Source organism: Nansenia antarctica (assembly GCF_963989245.1).
Source record: "Nansenia antarctica genome assembly, chromosome: 3".
NCBI classification, from domain to species: Eukaryota; Metazoa; Chordata; class Actinopteri; order Argentiniformes; family Microstomatidae; genus Nansenia; species Nansenia antarctica.
The window spans coordinates 83308656-83321130 of NC_137688.1; the positions used below are offsets into that span (position 1 = coordinate 83308656).

General features: G+C 44.2%; 1 protein-coding gene across 1 annotated transcript in view; it reads right to left on the reverse strand.

Annotated features, from left to right (window-relative positions):
- Positions 1-3463, reverse strand: part of znf395a (zinc finger protein 395a) — a gene marked incomplete at its 3' end in the record, with an annotated part of 12129 nt that extends 8666 nt beyond the window's left edge. Inside the window, exon 1 of the mRNA XM_080526184.1 lies at positions 3441-3463. The remainder of the gene's footprint in view (positions 1-3440) is intronic.
- Positions 3464-12475: the final 9012 nt, after the last annotated feature.

Sequence of the window (12475 nt, forward strand, 5' to 3'; positions counted from 1 at the left end):
AGAAAAGAGGCACAATTGGTTCGGTTGAGTTGGTTAGTTAGAAAAAGTACTTTTCTCTTCAAAAGAATAGTTTTGTTCCCCCTTCTTAATGCACTCAGATTAAAGATGGAATTATTTCCAAACGAGGCCTATTTGTCAAGCCAGTACAACAACAACGCCCAGCTGTGCAGAAGTAGAACCCCTGAGAGAGAGAGAGAGAGAGAGAGAGAGAGAGAGAGAGAGAGAGAGAGACAGAGAGAGAGACAGAGAGAGAGAGAGAGACAGAGAGAGAGAGAGAGAGAGAGAGACAGAGACAGAGACAGAGACAGAGACAGAGAGAGAGAGAGAGAGAGAGAGAGAGAGAGACATACAAAGCTGAAGATAAAACCCTTGCCAAAAAATAGAATCTGAAGAGGCTTGGCGACAGAGAAACCCGACTAGCTTCTTTCAACATGTTCAATAAAAACAGTGGAAACTACGGCGCTCCATTCACCATTTATTCCATATTTTCAGAAGCCCCCAAAGTTGCATTCATGAATAGTAGTAATATCCTGTTTCCTGTGCTTTATTGACGACAGCTTGTCCTAAGTTAATTCACCGACATCAATCTCTCTCTGCTCATCAATCAATATAAAGTATAAAAGCTCAGTTGAGGTTTCGCAATGTTTGGACCTCATGAATGATGCAAACGTCTGCACCAGGGAGCAAGACTCATTAGGGTGAATCATCCTTTCTCCAGGAAACCAACAATAATCTACAGTTTGGTATGAGGGGGGTGTGATTCGATTTGGACTGTTAAGTGTTCACGGTCCATATCCTATAACCGATTAAGGAGGACCACATCAAACACCGCAAGAGGGGGGAAATAGAGTAAGGGGAGCAATAAAGGGGGGGGGGGGGGCTCTAGTGAGTAATTGCCATATTAGAGATCAAGAAGAAAAACGTAAAAAACTAAAAAAACACAAGTTACAGTCAGGTCTTTCTCCCCCCACCCCACCCCTGCAAACCCTAACCCCCCCCCCAAACCCCCCATCAGTTCCAGTAATGGATGACTCACAGGCGAAATAGTAAACTGGCCGCAACAGCATTTCCCAGGATTGCGAAAACATTGGCACACGTTGTGTTACAGTAGCCTTACTGTACGTGCAACACAGGGGCATAGCATGCCCTGCCAGCCTAGACATACCAGCTGCTTCTGCCATTTTGCGGGTTTCTTTTTCCAACTGAATTCAACATTTGTCATACTTCGGAATGGATCGAAAGCGTGAGAACAGTCATGTGACTCAGAAAATGGGGTCATCAAATATCAAATTCACTTCCATCTTCTAGTTTTGTAGCTACCAATGGCCGACTGGTTTTGGCATGGATAAGTATTTCTTATGATCACTTGATGGCTAGACGATTCACTTACTTATTTAGACAAATGTATTTGTTGTAAGTCGCTTTGGATAAAGGCGTCTGGCTAGATGCCAAAAAAGTAATAAAGTAAATGTTGTGTCTTCCTTCACTCAGTCAGTCAGGTGTGAGCATCCTTCGCCACCGACCTCCTGACCCTGACACTTGTTTGACGGCTAACAACACTACACTACAAAAGAGCTCATCTAGGGCTCCTGAGTGGCATAGCTCATAAGGTGCATGTCACATAATCGTAGGGTCCCTGGTTCGATTCTGGCCATCGACCACCTATCCTGCATGTCATCCCTCCTCTCTCTCACCCATCCTTCCTGTCAATCTCTACCGTCTCTATGCCAATAAAGTAGAAATGCCCTAAAAAAACATCTTTTTAAGAGCTCATCTGCCTCACCTCGGAGCTTCAGATGTGACGGGTGGAAGACCCAAGTGTCTATTGCTAGACCAAGAGGTCTGAGGGTGACAATCCAGTTCTCGCGTCTCAGAGAGGGCTACCTCATCACTACGGCCTGATTCAATCGCCTCTGCTACACAGGCAGACGCAGAGTGTAAACGAAGTGTGCAAAACGTGTAGCGGGAAATAAGCTCTTTGTTCATGCACTTTGCTGGTGCATAACATCATCATCATCATCATCATCATCACCAGCACATTTCACTGGCCTAATGTCTCACTCAATCTCTGGGTACTGTTTACCCGCAATGTAAATACAAAGCAAACATCCAAACACATGTTGACCACATGTTCCTGATAACATCATAACTTCCTAGCGGGGATATGAGGGGTTAAAATGATGTCCATCAATATGACATCATTGCATTAGGAAGCTCGTGCTGTTTTCAAACCAGTGAGGGAGGGTGTGTGGAGGGACTGAGGGTGTGTGGAGGGACTGAGGATGTGTGGAGGGACTGAGGATGTGTGGAGGGACTGAGGGTGTGTGGAGGGAAGGAGGGCGCGTGGAGGGACTGAGGGTGTGTGGAGGGAGGGTGTGTGGAGGGACTGAGGGTGTGTGGAGGGAGGAGGGTGTGTGGAGGGACTGAGGGTGTGTGGAGGGACTGAGGGTGTGTGGAGGGAAGGAGGGTGTGTGGAGGGAAGGAGGGAGGGAGGAGGGTGTGTGGAGGGAAGGAGGGAGGGAGGAGGGTGTGTGGAGGGAAGGAGGGCGTGTGGAGGGAAGGAGGGCACGTGGAGGGAGGAGGGTGTGTCCACCCCCAGCGGTAGGCTGCAGCAGAGAGGCTCATTGTGTTGCGTTTCACCTCGGCTGCGTTCGTAAATCCGCACTGGGTCAACGTCATAAAGGGACCAAGTCATTTGATTGGACAAGAGGCATTCCATGAGTGCTGATCAGATTTCCAGAGCGAATTTACGAACGCAGCCGCCCTCATGAAAACAACTTGGAAGTGTGCTGCTGGATAACAACGGCGTTGTTTTAAAAAACTATTGTTTTTTTTAATAACATAGTTATATCCCATTGCAGCAATATCACCACCAGCCCACTTTGAATATACATTGCATTTGGCATAATTGAATAATAATAATATATATATTATTTTTTTGTAATGTGCCATCACATGGTAGAGCGTTGGGAATTGAGTTAGTCAGAGTTACAGTAACTGGATCAATGCTCATAAACATTTTAATTATAAAAAAAAATCAACTAATTACTTGATCCTATTTAGTTTTCTTTGCAATAAAGGTAGGTTAATGAGTAGGTTATTGCCTCATTTCAGTGAGTGACAGTGCATGTAATAATAATAATAATAATAATAATAATAATAATAATAATAATGTGTAGATAGTTAGGCTTTGATGTCATGGCAGATCAACATGGCAGCAGCTACAAAGCATTCAGCAGCTCTCCGATGAGATCAACACCTTAAAAAGCTCAAATAAAACTCTAAAACATCCTCTCGACATGAAGGAATATGTCTCATCAACAATCAACCTCAGCACAGACTCACACGTTGAAAAGCACCAGTGAAAACACGCGTTATGGCCTTTTTTCTTACAGAAAAACAACCCAAAACCAAGTTTCAATGGGTCCAGGCGCACTTACCTCTGCCGATCTGCCACACACCCCCTGCCCTTCCTCCCAGCAAAGCTCTGACCGGCTGGAACTTGAAAATAAAATGCTCCTTTCTGTGCCTGGAGAATGTGTTAGTGCTGGTTACAACCCAAACCCGGAACGGATGTGAGACAAAAAGTGAAACTGGAGCTTTTTTCCTCTGCAAAAACACCCTCAAATAAAACCACCATCCAGTCCTCTCACACCCACATAAACATAGACTACATGTTGCATAACACTGGAGGGATAAACATCATGTTGTTGGGTCGTTTAAAGGTCTAAATATAGCTGCGGATGACGAGTTTGCGCTCATTATGGGATCTGATCCCGATCCGGGTTTTCACACAGATCCTGATCCAGGTTTTCACACAGATCCTGCAGAGGGTTTTCAGCGCTTGTAGTAAACAAGCTGACCATGTGGTAAGAAGGAGGGCGGCCCTGATTGGTCAAACCCTGTTTTTCAAGACACACGCCCCCACAATCTCTCTCTCACACACACACACACACACACACACACACACACACACACACACACACACACACACACACACACACACACGGACGACACACACACACACACACACACACACGCGCACACACGCACACGTCCCACAAGCTGACTTGTTTACATTAGTGGAGTGTTTGGGCAGGAGTAGGCTCCCTACAGTCGTTTCATAAGCTCCCATGTCACAACAGACACATTTTTAATCAATATTATAATGACGGTTTGACGTTTTTCCTTAGCCTACCTTCATTGTTTTTGATGCATGCATTCACAACATAGGTTATCATTTGCAATTGGAAAATATAATTAACAAATACAACTATAGCCTACTAGCAAAACAAATATAATAATATATAGTTTGCAGAAGCAAAGCAAGGCTGATGATGTCATGCTTCAGCCACACTACTGTACAGTCACTTCGTCGAGGTCTGGCCAGGTGCCATATGCTTCTCACAACACAACAAAGACCAATCTGCAGCTTCCAGTCATCCGGATTTGTGCTCGTGTGGGCGGGCTGGAGAGAGAACCCATATGGATTACATAACGCCAGGCAGCATTATAGATGGATGGGAGGAGATGGAAAGCCCCAGTGTTGCATGCAAACCTCTTTTCCTTTTTTCCTACTGCACTACTCCTATTGGCGGAGAGGGCGGCGTGACGTCACACCGCCGCTGCGTGGTCTGCGCGTGATCTAAACATGTGGACCGACGCACGGTCAGACACGCACGCGGGCAAACACACGTACACACAAACATACACGTACACACACACATACACACAAACATACACACAAACATACACATACACACACACACACACACAAACATACACGTACACACATACATGCACGTGCACACACGCATGCGCGTTTTTTTCAATACCTATGCTGCAGATTATGCATTATCACACATGCAGATGAGTGTACTGTATTCGGCCATTGTACGCACACAGGTTGGTAGGTAACCTCCACACGAGGTTTTACAGTACAAACGGAGCATTTGTTTTACGTGCATTCATTGATTTTAAAACAGCTAATTGTTGTCGGAAGATCCCATAATCCTTATGTAACATACCGTATGCTTATATGTCAATCTGATAATCCCTGTAACGCTTTTTGTGTCAAATAAGCAAGTCTCTGTGATTTAAAGATGAGTGACCATGACTCTGCCCTACCCCCCGTATCTATCTATCTATCTCCAGTTGTTTGGTTTGATAACAGACCAACAGATACAACATAATGCAACATGTGTGAAGTAAGGATAAAGCCTTAGTTCATGTTTATAACCACACAGAAACCCTGAGTAGATGCTGCTCCTCCTTCCCCCTGCTGACATTTAAAACGGATCAGATCCAGGACAGGCTATTGATTAGTTTATAGTCCTAATCTCTTTACAGGCTGCTTCGTTTAACAAAAGAGGCTAAACTTGGCTGCTCCTCTTGTCTAAAAACAAACAAGGGCTTATTGAGGATGATGACATTGTTAGACAAGAGTGTTACAAAAGGTAATGTAGTGTCGTGTATTCTTATTGATTATGAGTCAAAGAACAGTTAGTTTAAGATAATTTAATTAGTTACAGGCAGGTTTATACATTACATCTGTTCCCCGTGGATCCTGGGTGAGAAGAGAGCGCTTGTCGTGTCCCTCTCCCCGTTCCCCTCCAGAGGGGAGGGGCCAGCGTGCATGTGTGTCCCTGCCCACCCCCCAAAGGTCCCTGCTGGTCATCTGTGTCCCTGCATGCCCTGGCATGTGTGTGTGTCTAAAACATACCACATATTCATACATAGATCATACATACTACAGAAATATACTACACATCCCCCCTCGGACCACCCAGAGGGTGTTCCGAAACTAAACTACCATAAAACAAAAACAAAAACACAAAACCCCACAAACTAACTAAAAAAAAAAAAAAAAAATTTTCAAATAAAATTAAAAATTAAAAAATAAACAACAACAGACAGAAAAACTACACCAACACACAACACAAGAAGCACAATAACACAGACCAACCCAGGACCAGCATTAGGAACCAAAGATATCATAAACAAAAAATAGAAAACAACCAATAATAAAAAGAATTTTGAAAATAACAATCACAATTAAACTAAACACAGTTTATCATGCACAATTCAATACAGAAACTTCCAACGACCGATGTTTTCTTTGTCCTTGAAGCGTCGGGGTCAGAGGTTACTAGCACTTGTACCCAGTTGGAGAACAGCCTTTACCGCTGTCTCAGATTGATAACACTTCCATAGTCAGGAGCTTTCCATTTTCGTTGCGCTAGGAACAGAACCTCTCTCCTAGCTTTGTATAACCACCACATCACTTCTCAACTGACCTCAATCACACGATATAGAAACAAACAAACAATACACAAATAATGACATTCAGTTATCATAACACATAATTTTCCAACAGTAAGCATAGGACAAAGGGAATGCATTAATGCATAGATCTTCACCTCAGGTGAGGACTAGTCTTCTGAAAAGTTCATTAACGTGGACTGAGTGACTGATTTTCCAAAAACAGTCAATGAGGCCCTGTCTCCTAAGAAAGTCAAAAATCATGTCTGCTATAATAGGTGCTCCTATCTTGGCAAAATAAGTTTCCCATGCCCCTAAGACCGTTTCCAGCCATGCTATCATCTGCTGTCCATTCCCGTCGTTCCCTTTGATCTGCTGCTTCACTACCCTATTCATAGTCTTTAATCTTTTCCTAACTGGTCGTCGTCCGTCAGTGTCATTGAGGTTCAGGCAACCGCCTGGTCCCCTCCCACGCTGATCAAGGTCTGGGGAGTCGCCCTCAGCATCATCTGAAGCATGGTGCAGGCACTCGCCAGCATCCCCAGTAGCACAGGTGTCCAGGCTTTGGACACCCCCAGGCTGGACCTCCAGACTGTCAACACTCTCTGCTTCGTTGGTTTCTGGTTCATTGGCATCTGGACAGCTTTCCGCTGTCCCCTCGGTTTCAGGCACTGCCGGTAATGTCACTGGCTGTAACACTGGCATTGCCACTGGCTCTGGCAACACCACAGCATCTCCTCGTAGCTCCTCCTTCTCAGGTTCTCTGGGGACCTCGGCACCTGTTGGCACAACATCCTGCCTACTCTGTACATCCACCCCCCTGTCCACCACCCGTGGCCCTATTGGGGTAGGGATATGCCCAGACACCACTGGTGTACCCACTCTGATGTTGTTTCTCCAACAGACCCCACATTGACCTAAAGCATGGTCAATCTGTTCCATCAAATATGGACTCCAAAACCCATATTTCTTGGTGATCTTGCGTCTCACCTCCCCCCTAGCCACATGTGCTAATCCATGAGCTTCCTGTATTAACATGCCTAATAAATCTGAGGGTGCTACAACCAACCCCTCATGATTCCTCCATAGACCTGTGTCATCCTGACTTGCCCCCCTTGCTAGCCAAACGCTCTTGTCTAACGTAGTTACTCTACTCTGTAACATCAATAAATCCTCAAGTGTGACCATGCCCTGTAATTGCTTTTCATGTGTGACCAGAAGACCTTTACCTGCCTTGTCTGCTCCTGTAATGGCTTTGGCTGCATCCTCTGCAGCCCTGTTACCTTGTGTGACATGTGATGAGTCAGACCTGTGTGTGGCACACTTCACTATAGCTAATTCCTTTGGCTTCATCATGGCTTGTAACAGCTTCATGATCTGTGCGTGATGCTGTATAGGCGTACCATCAGTTCTCTTAAAACCCCGCCCCCTCCATACAGCTCCATTAAAATGACAAACATTATGTGCATAGGCAGAGTCGGTGTACACTGTCACTCTCCGTCCGGTTCCCAAGTTGCATGCTTCTGTGAGGGCAATCAATTCAGCCAACTGGGCTGAGCAAGGCTGAGGAACTGCCTCAGCCTGTTCTACAATAAACTTTGAATTCTGTGCTTTAACTAAGGAATACCCAGCGCACAAAGTTTCTCCTACCCCGTAACAAGACCCATCAACCCAATATTCTATATCAGCTCCCTTTAAAGGCAAAGCTTGTAGGTCTGTTCTATGCTTAATCACTCTGGCTGTCGATGGAACCTGAGCACCGGATGGCACCGTCACCTGACAGTCGTCAGGTGTGCATTTTACTGTACAGTTCAATTGGCATAGAGCATCTCTCCCTAGCGGCCCTGTTGGCGTGTGTTCTGACACAAGCGTTGACAGAGTTGCTCTCTGTCCCTTGTACTCTAAGTCTACAAGCTCAGTTGTAGGAATCAGCTGTTTAATTCCCTCAAATCCGATTGTCTTCACATATTCTCTAGACATAGGGAGGTGCGTGGCGCCTTCAGGCTTCTTTGTCACCACCAGCTGGCACCTCCCACTCGGATCTTCCGGGCACCCCTATAGGCCAGCTGCTGGGCCTCCGTAAGGGTTCATCACTCCTGGAGCAGGTGTAGTAGGGGGCCAATATCCTCCTCCTTGGCTCCCCCCTGCGCCCCCCTGGGGCCTGTTGCAGCAGGCACAGGCTAGATGTCCATTCTGGTCGCATTGGCATGGGTCTAGCATCTCCTTCCCTGCTGCTGTCCATCCCCCTGGTGGTGGTCCTTGGCCAGGCTGTGTGTACATCTGGTATGGAACCGCTTGCACCCCTGGTGGCCCTTGTGGGTATGGATACCCCCCTTGTGGCCCCTGTGGGTAGGACTGGTAAGTAGCAGGATACCCCCCTTGTGGCCCCTGTGAGTAGGACTGGTACGTAGCAGTCTGCACTCCAGGTGGCTGTTGCTGTGGGGCTAAAGCCTGCACTCCCTCTATGTTCCTCTCGCTTTCAGTCAATTGCAAATGAGTCAATATTCTGAGGGATTCTTCGTCTCGTGCCTTCTGTATCTGAATGTTCTTTCGATATAACTCAACTTGATGAGATACGTGGTCTATATAAACAGCTTTGTTCATGTGTCGTAGCCCCACCACTTCTGCTAGCTTATCCTTAACTGGGGTAGGAAGCCCTTCTTGTATTTTTTCCCTGATTATGGATTTTTCTAAGGGGTTATCTTCAGCGTCTTTCCCTGTCACACTTCTCCATTGAGAGTACACACGGGCAATATAACCCCTGGGATTCTCATCCCCCCCCAGTGGCTTCACAATGATATTGTCTGGGTGAATGTGAGTAGGGTAGGTCTCTCTGATTGCTTTCCACAGCCTGCCTCTGTTTGCTGCGAAGAGCTCTGGATCATAAACTGATGTATTGATATATCTATGAAGTCCTGCCTTCATCAATATTTCCTGCATTGTATCCAATCCTGCAATAAAAGCTAAGAGTCTTTTCAGGTCTCCCATCGCGGGCTGCGTACCTGTCAGTATCACGTCGACCTGTCGCGTCCACGAATGTCCTCCCTCTTGAAGAACTGGGAGTTTCTCGATCACTTCAGACAAATCTGTATGATGCCACGGATGATATTCCATCTTGTTACCCCGAATCAGCACTGGACAGTTCTTTAATGTATTTGATGACATTCGGTGACAATCTCCCTCTTTCTCCGGGCGTCTTCTCCCACCTTTCCTTTCGGCTGTGGCTATCATCTTCCTGACCTGCGAGTTGTAGCCTCCATCTGCATTGTCGTCATCACTTGAGTCTGCACTGCCATCTTCGCTGTCATCTTCCTCGTCACTCCTGTCGTCCCCTTTTCCCCTTGGCTCCTTCTTCTTCTTCTGGGAATGATCCTCCAGTGCCTTAGCATATGGAGGGGGACTGGGGGCAGGACACTGAGCTATTTTCTGTCCCTCTACCTTAAATAGATCTAAAATAGCTAACTCTAACTTGCGTTTCTCTGATCTAATCTTTCCTCTTTGATGTGCTTTGTGCCCATTGATAAGTATTTCCAATGTTGCAATTAATTGTAAATTAATGCTGCCCTCTTTCGGCCACGGCTGTTCAATGTATGCCCAACGGCTATTCCATTTCGTTGACATTTTGCTAATTTCCCTAACAAGAGGATTCATTTTTTCCACTATAGCCATAGGGGATAACGTAGCCAACATTCCACGATGTTCACTAATATCTTTTAACAGCTTCGTGGAATTCGACCCCATTCTACTTGGCTCAATATGCTGACAATATTCTATATTAGATAAGGTGTACGCTTCTTACAACCCACCTTATTTTGTCTTGTTTGCTAAACAAATGCTAGTCCAATATAACTGTATTGACCATCCCCACAAAAACCCTGCAACTTCAGAATAACAGACTTGCCTCTTGTGTATGTCAGTGCAGTATTAACTTAAATCTAATAGCTGTGTAAGTACTTTATACTTAAATGTGTTTCCTAATTGTTTATGAATGTGTCACTTAATTACTCATTCAATACTAATTACAGTTCTGGTCAACACAATTATTAAATCACAAAGGCTGATCACACCTAAGTATTCACTGATCCACAAAAACCCTTTTACTGCGCAACTATCAAATATGTACTATTCTGCTATTCCTTAATCAAACACTGTGGAAATGACCTAACTAAAATAAAAGATGTAAATTACAAATATTAATTATAACCTGTAGAGAAATCGACTTGTTATTTGGAAAAGAATGAATGATTAATTATTAATTACACACTTAAAGAAATCGACTTGTTAAGTGAAAGGAATGAATGATTAGTTAGAATTATTCACTATATCATCATATACATTGATTTAAAACTTATGGAATCAATCAATTGTTTTGGGAAACAGAAAATGAATGATCTGAATAATTAATTCAACTGATAAGTAATTAATTAAATTAATTAAAGTAATTTAATATAGAACAATCATTTAACCATCTATTTATTAATGTATCGGACTGTTTCATCGACCTCAGCTGTATCTCCCTGAGGATTCAGTGTTTTAAAATGTATTGTCGTATTTCGACCAGCAGATGGAGCTGTGCTCCGGCTAACGCGCATCGATTGCGCATGCGCCAACTCTTAGCCAAGGCTATGAATGTTTTAACCGTAACTCTAAACTATTTAAAATACCCCGAGATCAATTCACCATATCTCTATCTTTTTAACACAATTTGTTTTCATAAACGATTACTTTTCACGACACCGCAATATCTTTCAATCCAGTTAAACCACTATTTATCTCATTCAAATATTCTACATTCACGCTTCCCTCACAAAGATGGCGTCTAAACTCCGCTGAAAGTACACTGCACGTTTCCCTCATAAAAATGGCGTCTAGGAATAGACTCTCTGACACACTGCAAATGTCCGCCCACACAATAGCGTCCTCTCACACAGACAAAGAGAAATGGCGTCTACAGTTCTGCTCATATGTTTTTCACTTCTACAATATAAAACAGACTACCCAGTCCTCCAACACATAAACACAACCTCACCGAATTTTACACAAACACACACACGATATTCCAATACCGTACAAACAAATCACATACCATATTTTACAAAAAACGGGCTACAAAGTCCGGCTCTCACCACCCACCCATCAGATTATGATTATGAAAAGTTTGCATCTATTCCAACAAGATTACCGTTACACAGATTCTTTTGACTATAACTTATCTGAGATTTACAGTTTATTTTAAACACACCAATCGACTAGAGAGAGATTTCTGCAGAAAATCTGCCTTCTTTGTTAGATTGAAGTTCGCAAAATACTGTAAATTAAGTTACATTTATCTCCTGGCTGGCTCGCCATTTACTGTCGTGTATTCTTATTGATTATGAGTCAAAGAACAGTTAGTTTAAGATAATTTAATTAGTTACAGGCAGGTTTATACATTACATCTGTTCCCCGTGGATCCTGGGTGAGAAGAGAGCGCTTGTCGTGTCCCTCTCCCCGTTCCCCTCCAGAGGGGAGGGGCCAGCGTGCATGTGTGTCCCTGCCCACCCCCCAAAGGTCCCTGCTGGTCATCTGTGTCCCTGCATGCCCTGGCATGTGTGTGTGTCTAAAACATACCACATATTCATACATAGATCATACATACTACAGAAATATACTACAGTAGCCTATATGTTGTACACACACATTTCACGTCAAGTAATATATGTGACTGAGAACATTGAATGCCATATTTATTTATAGTATATTAACATTTTCTATAACGTTGCATCTGAATAGGCCCCGGTATTGACTATTTGTTATGCTGTGTGTGTGTGTGTGTGTGTGTGTGTGTGTGTGTGTGTGTGTGTGTGTGTGTGTGTGCGTACACCCCAGGGGTAATGTGGCCACAATGTACTCAATGTATATTAGTAGTAGACGTAAAGTCCCTAAAACACACACACGCACACACACACACACACACACACACACACACACACACACACACACAGCTCCTTCACACACTGGTGACAGGGGTTGAACTGTCACAAGACAATCCCATTCTGATTACGTAAGGGTCTTGCCGTTGATTACAACAGCTACGACATAAATGTATGTATGTAAATGTTTTCTGCATCTTTGAATAACTGTTGTGAAAGTCCAAGGTTCATAAAATGATTTACACATGTAAGGTGCTTGAGCTAAAGATTCAGTTGACAGTGAGGTGCCAAATTATTAACAT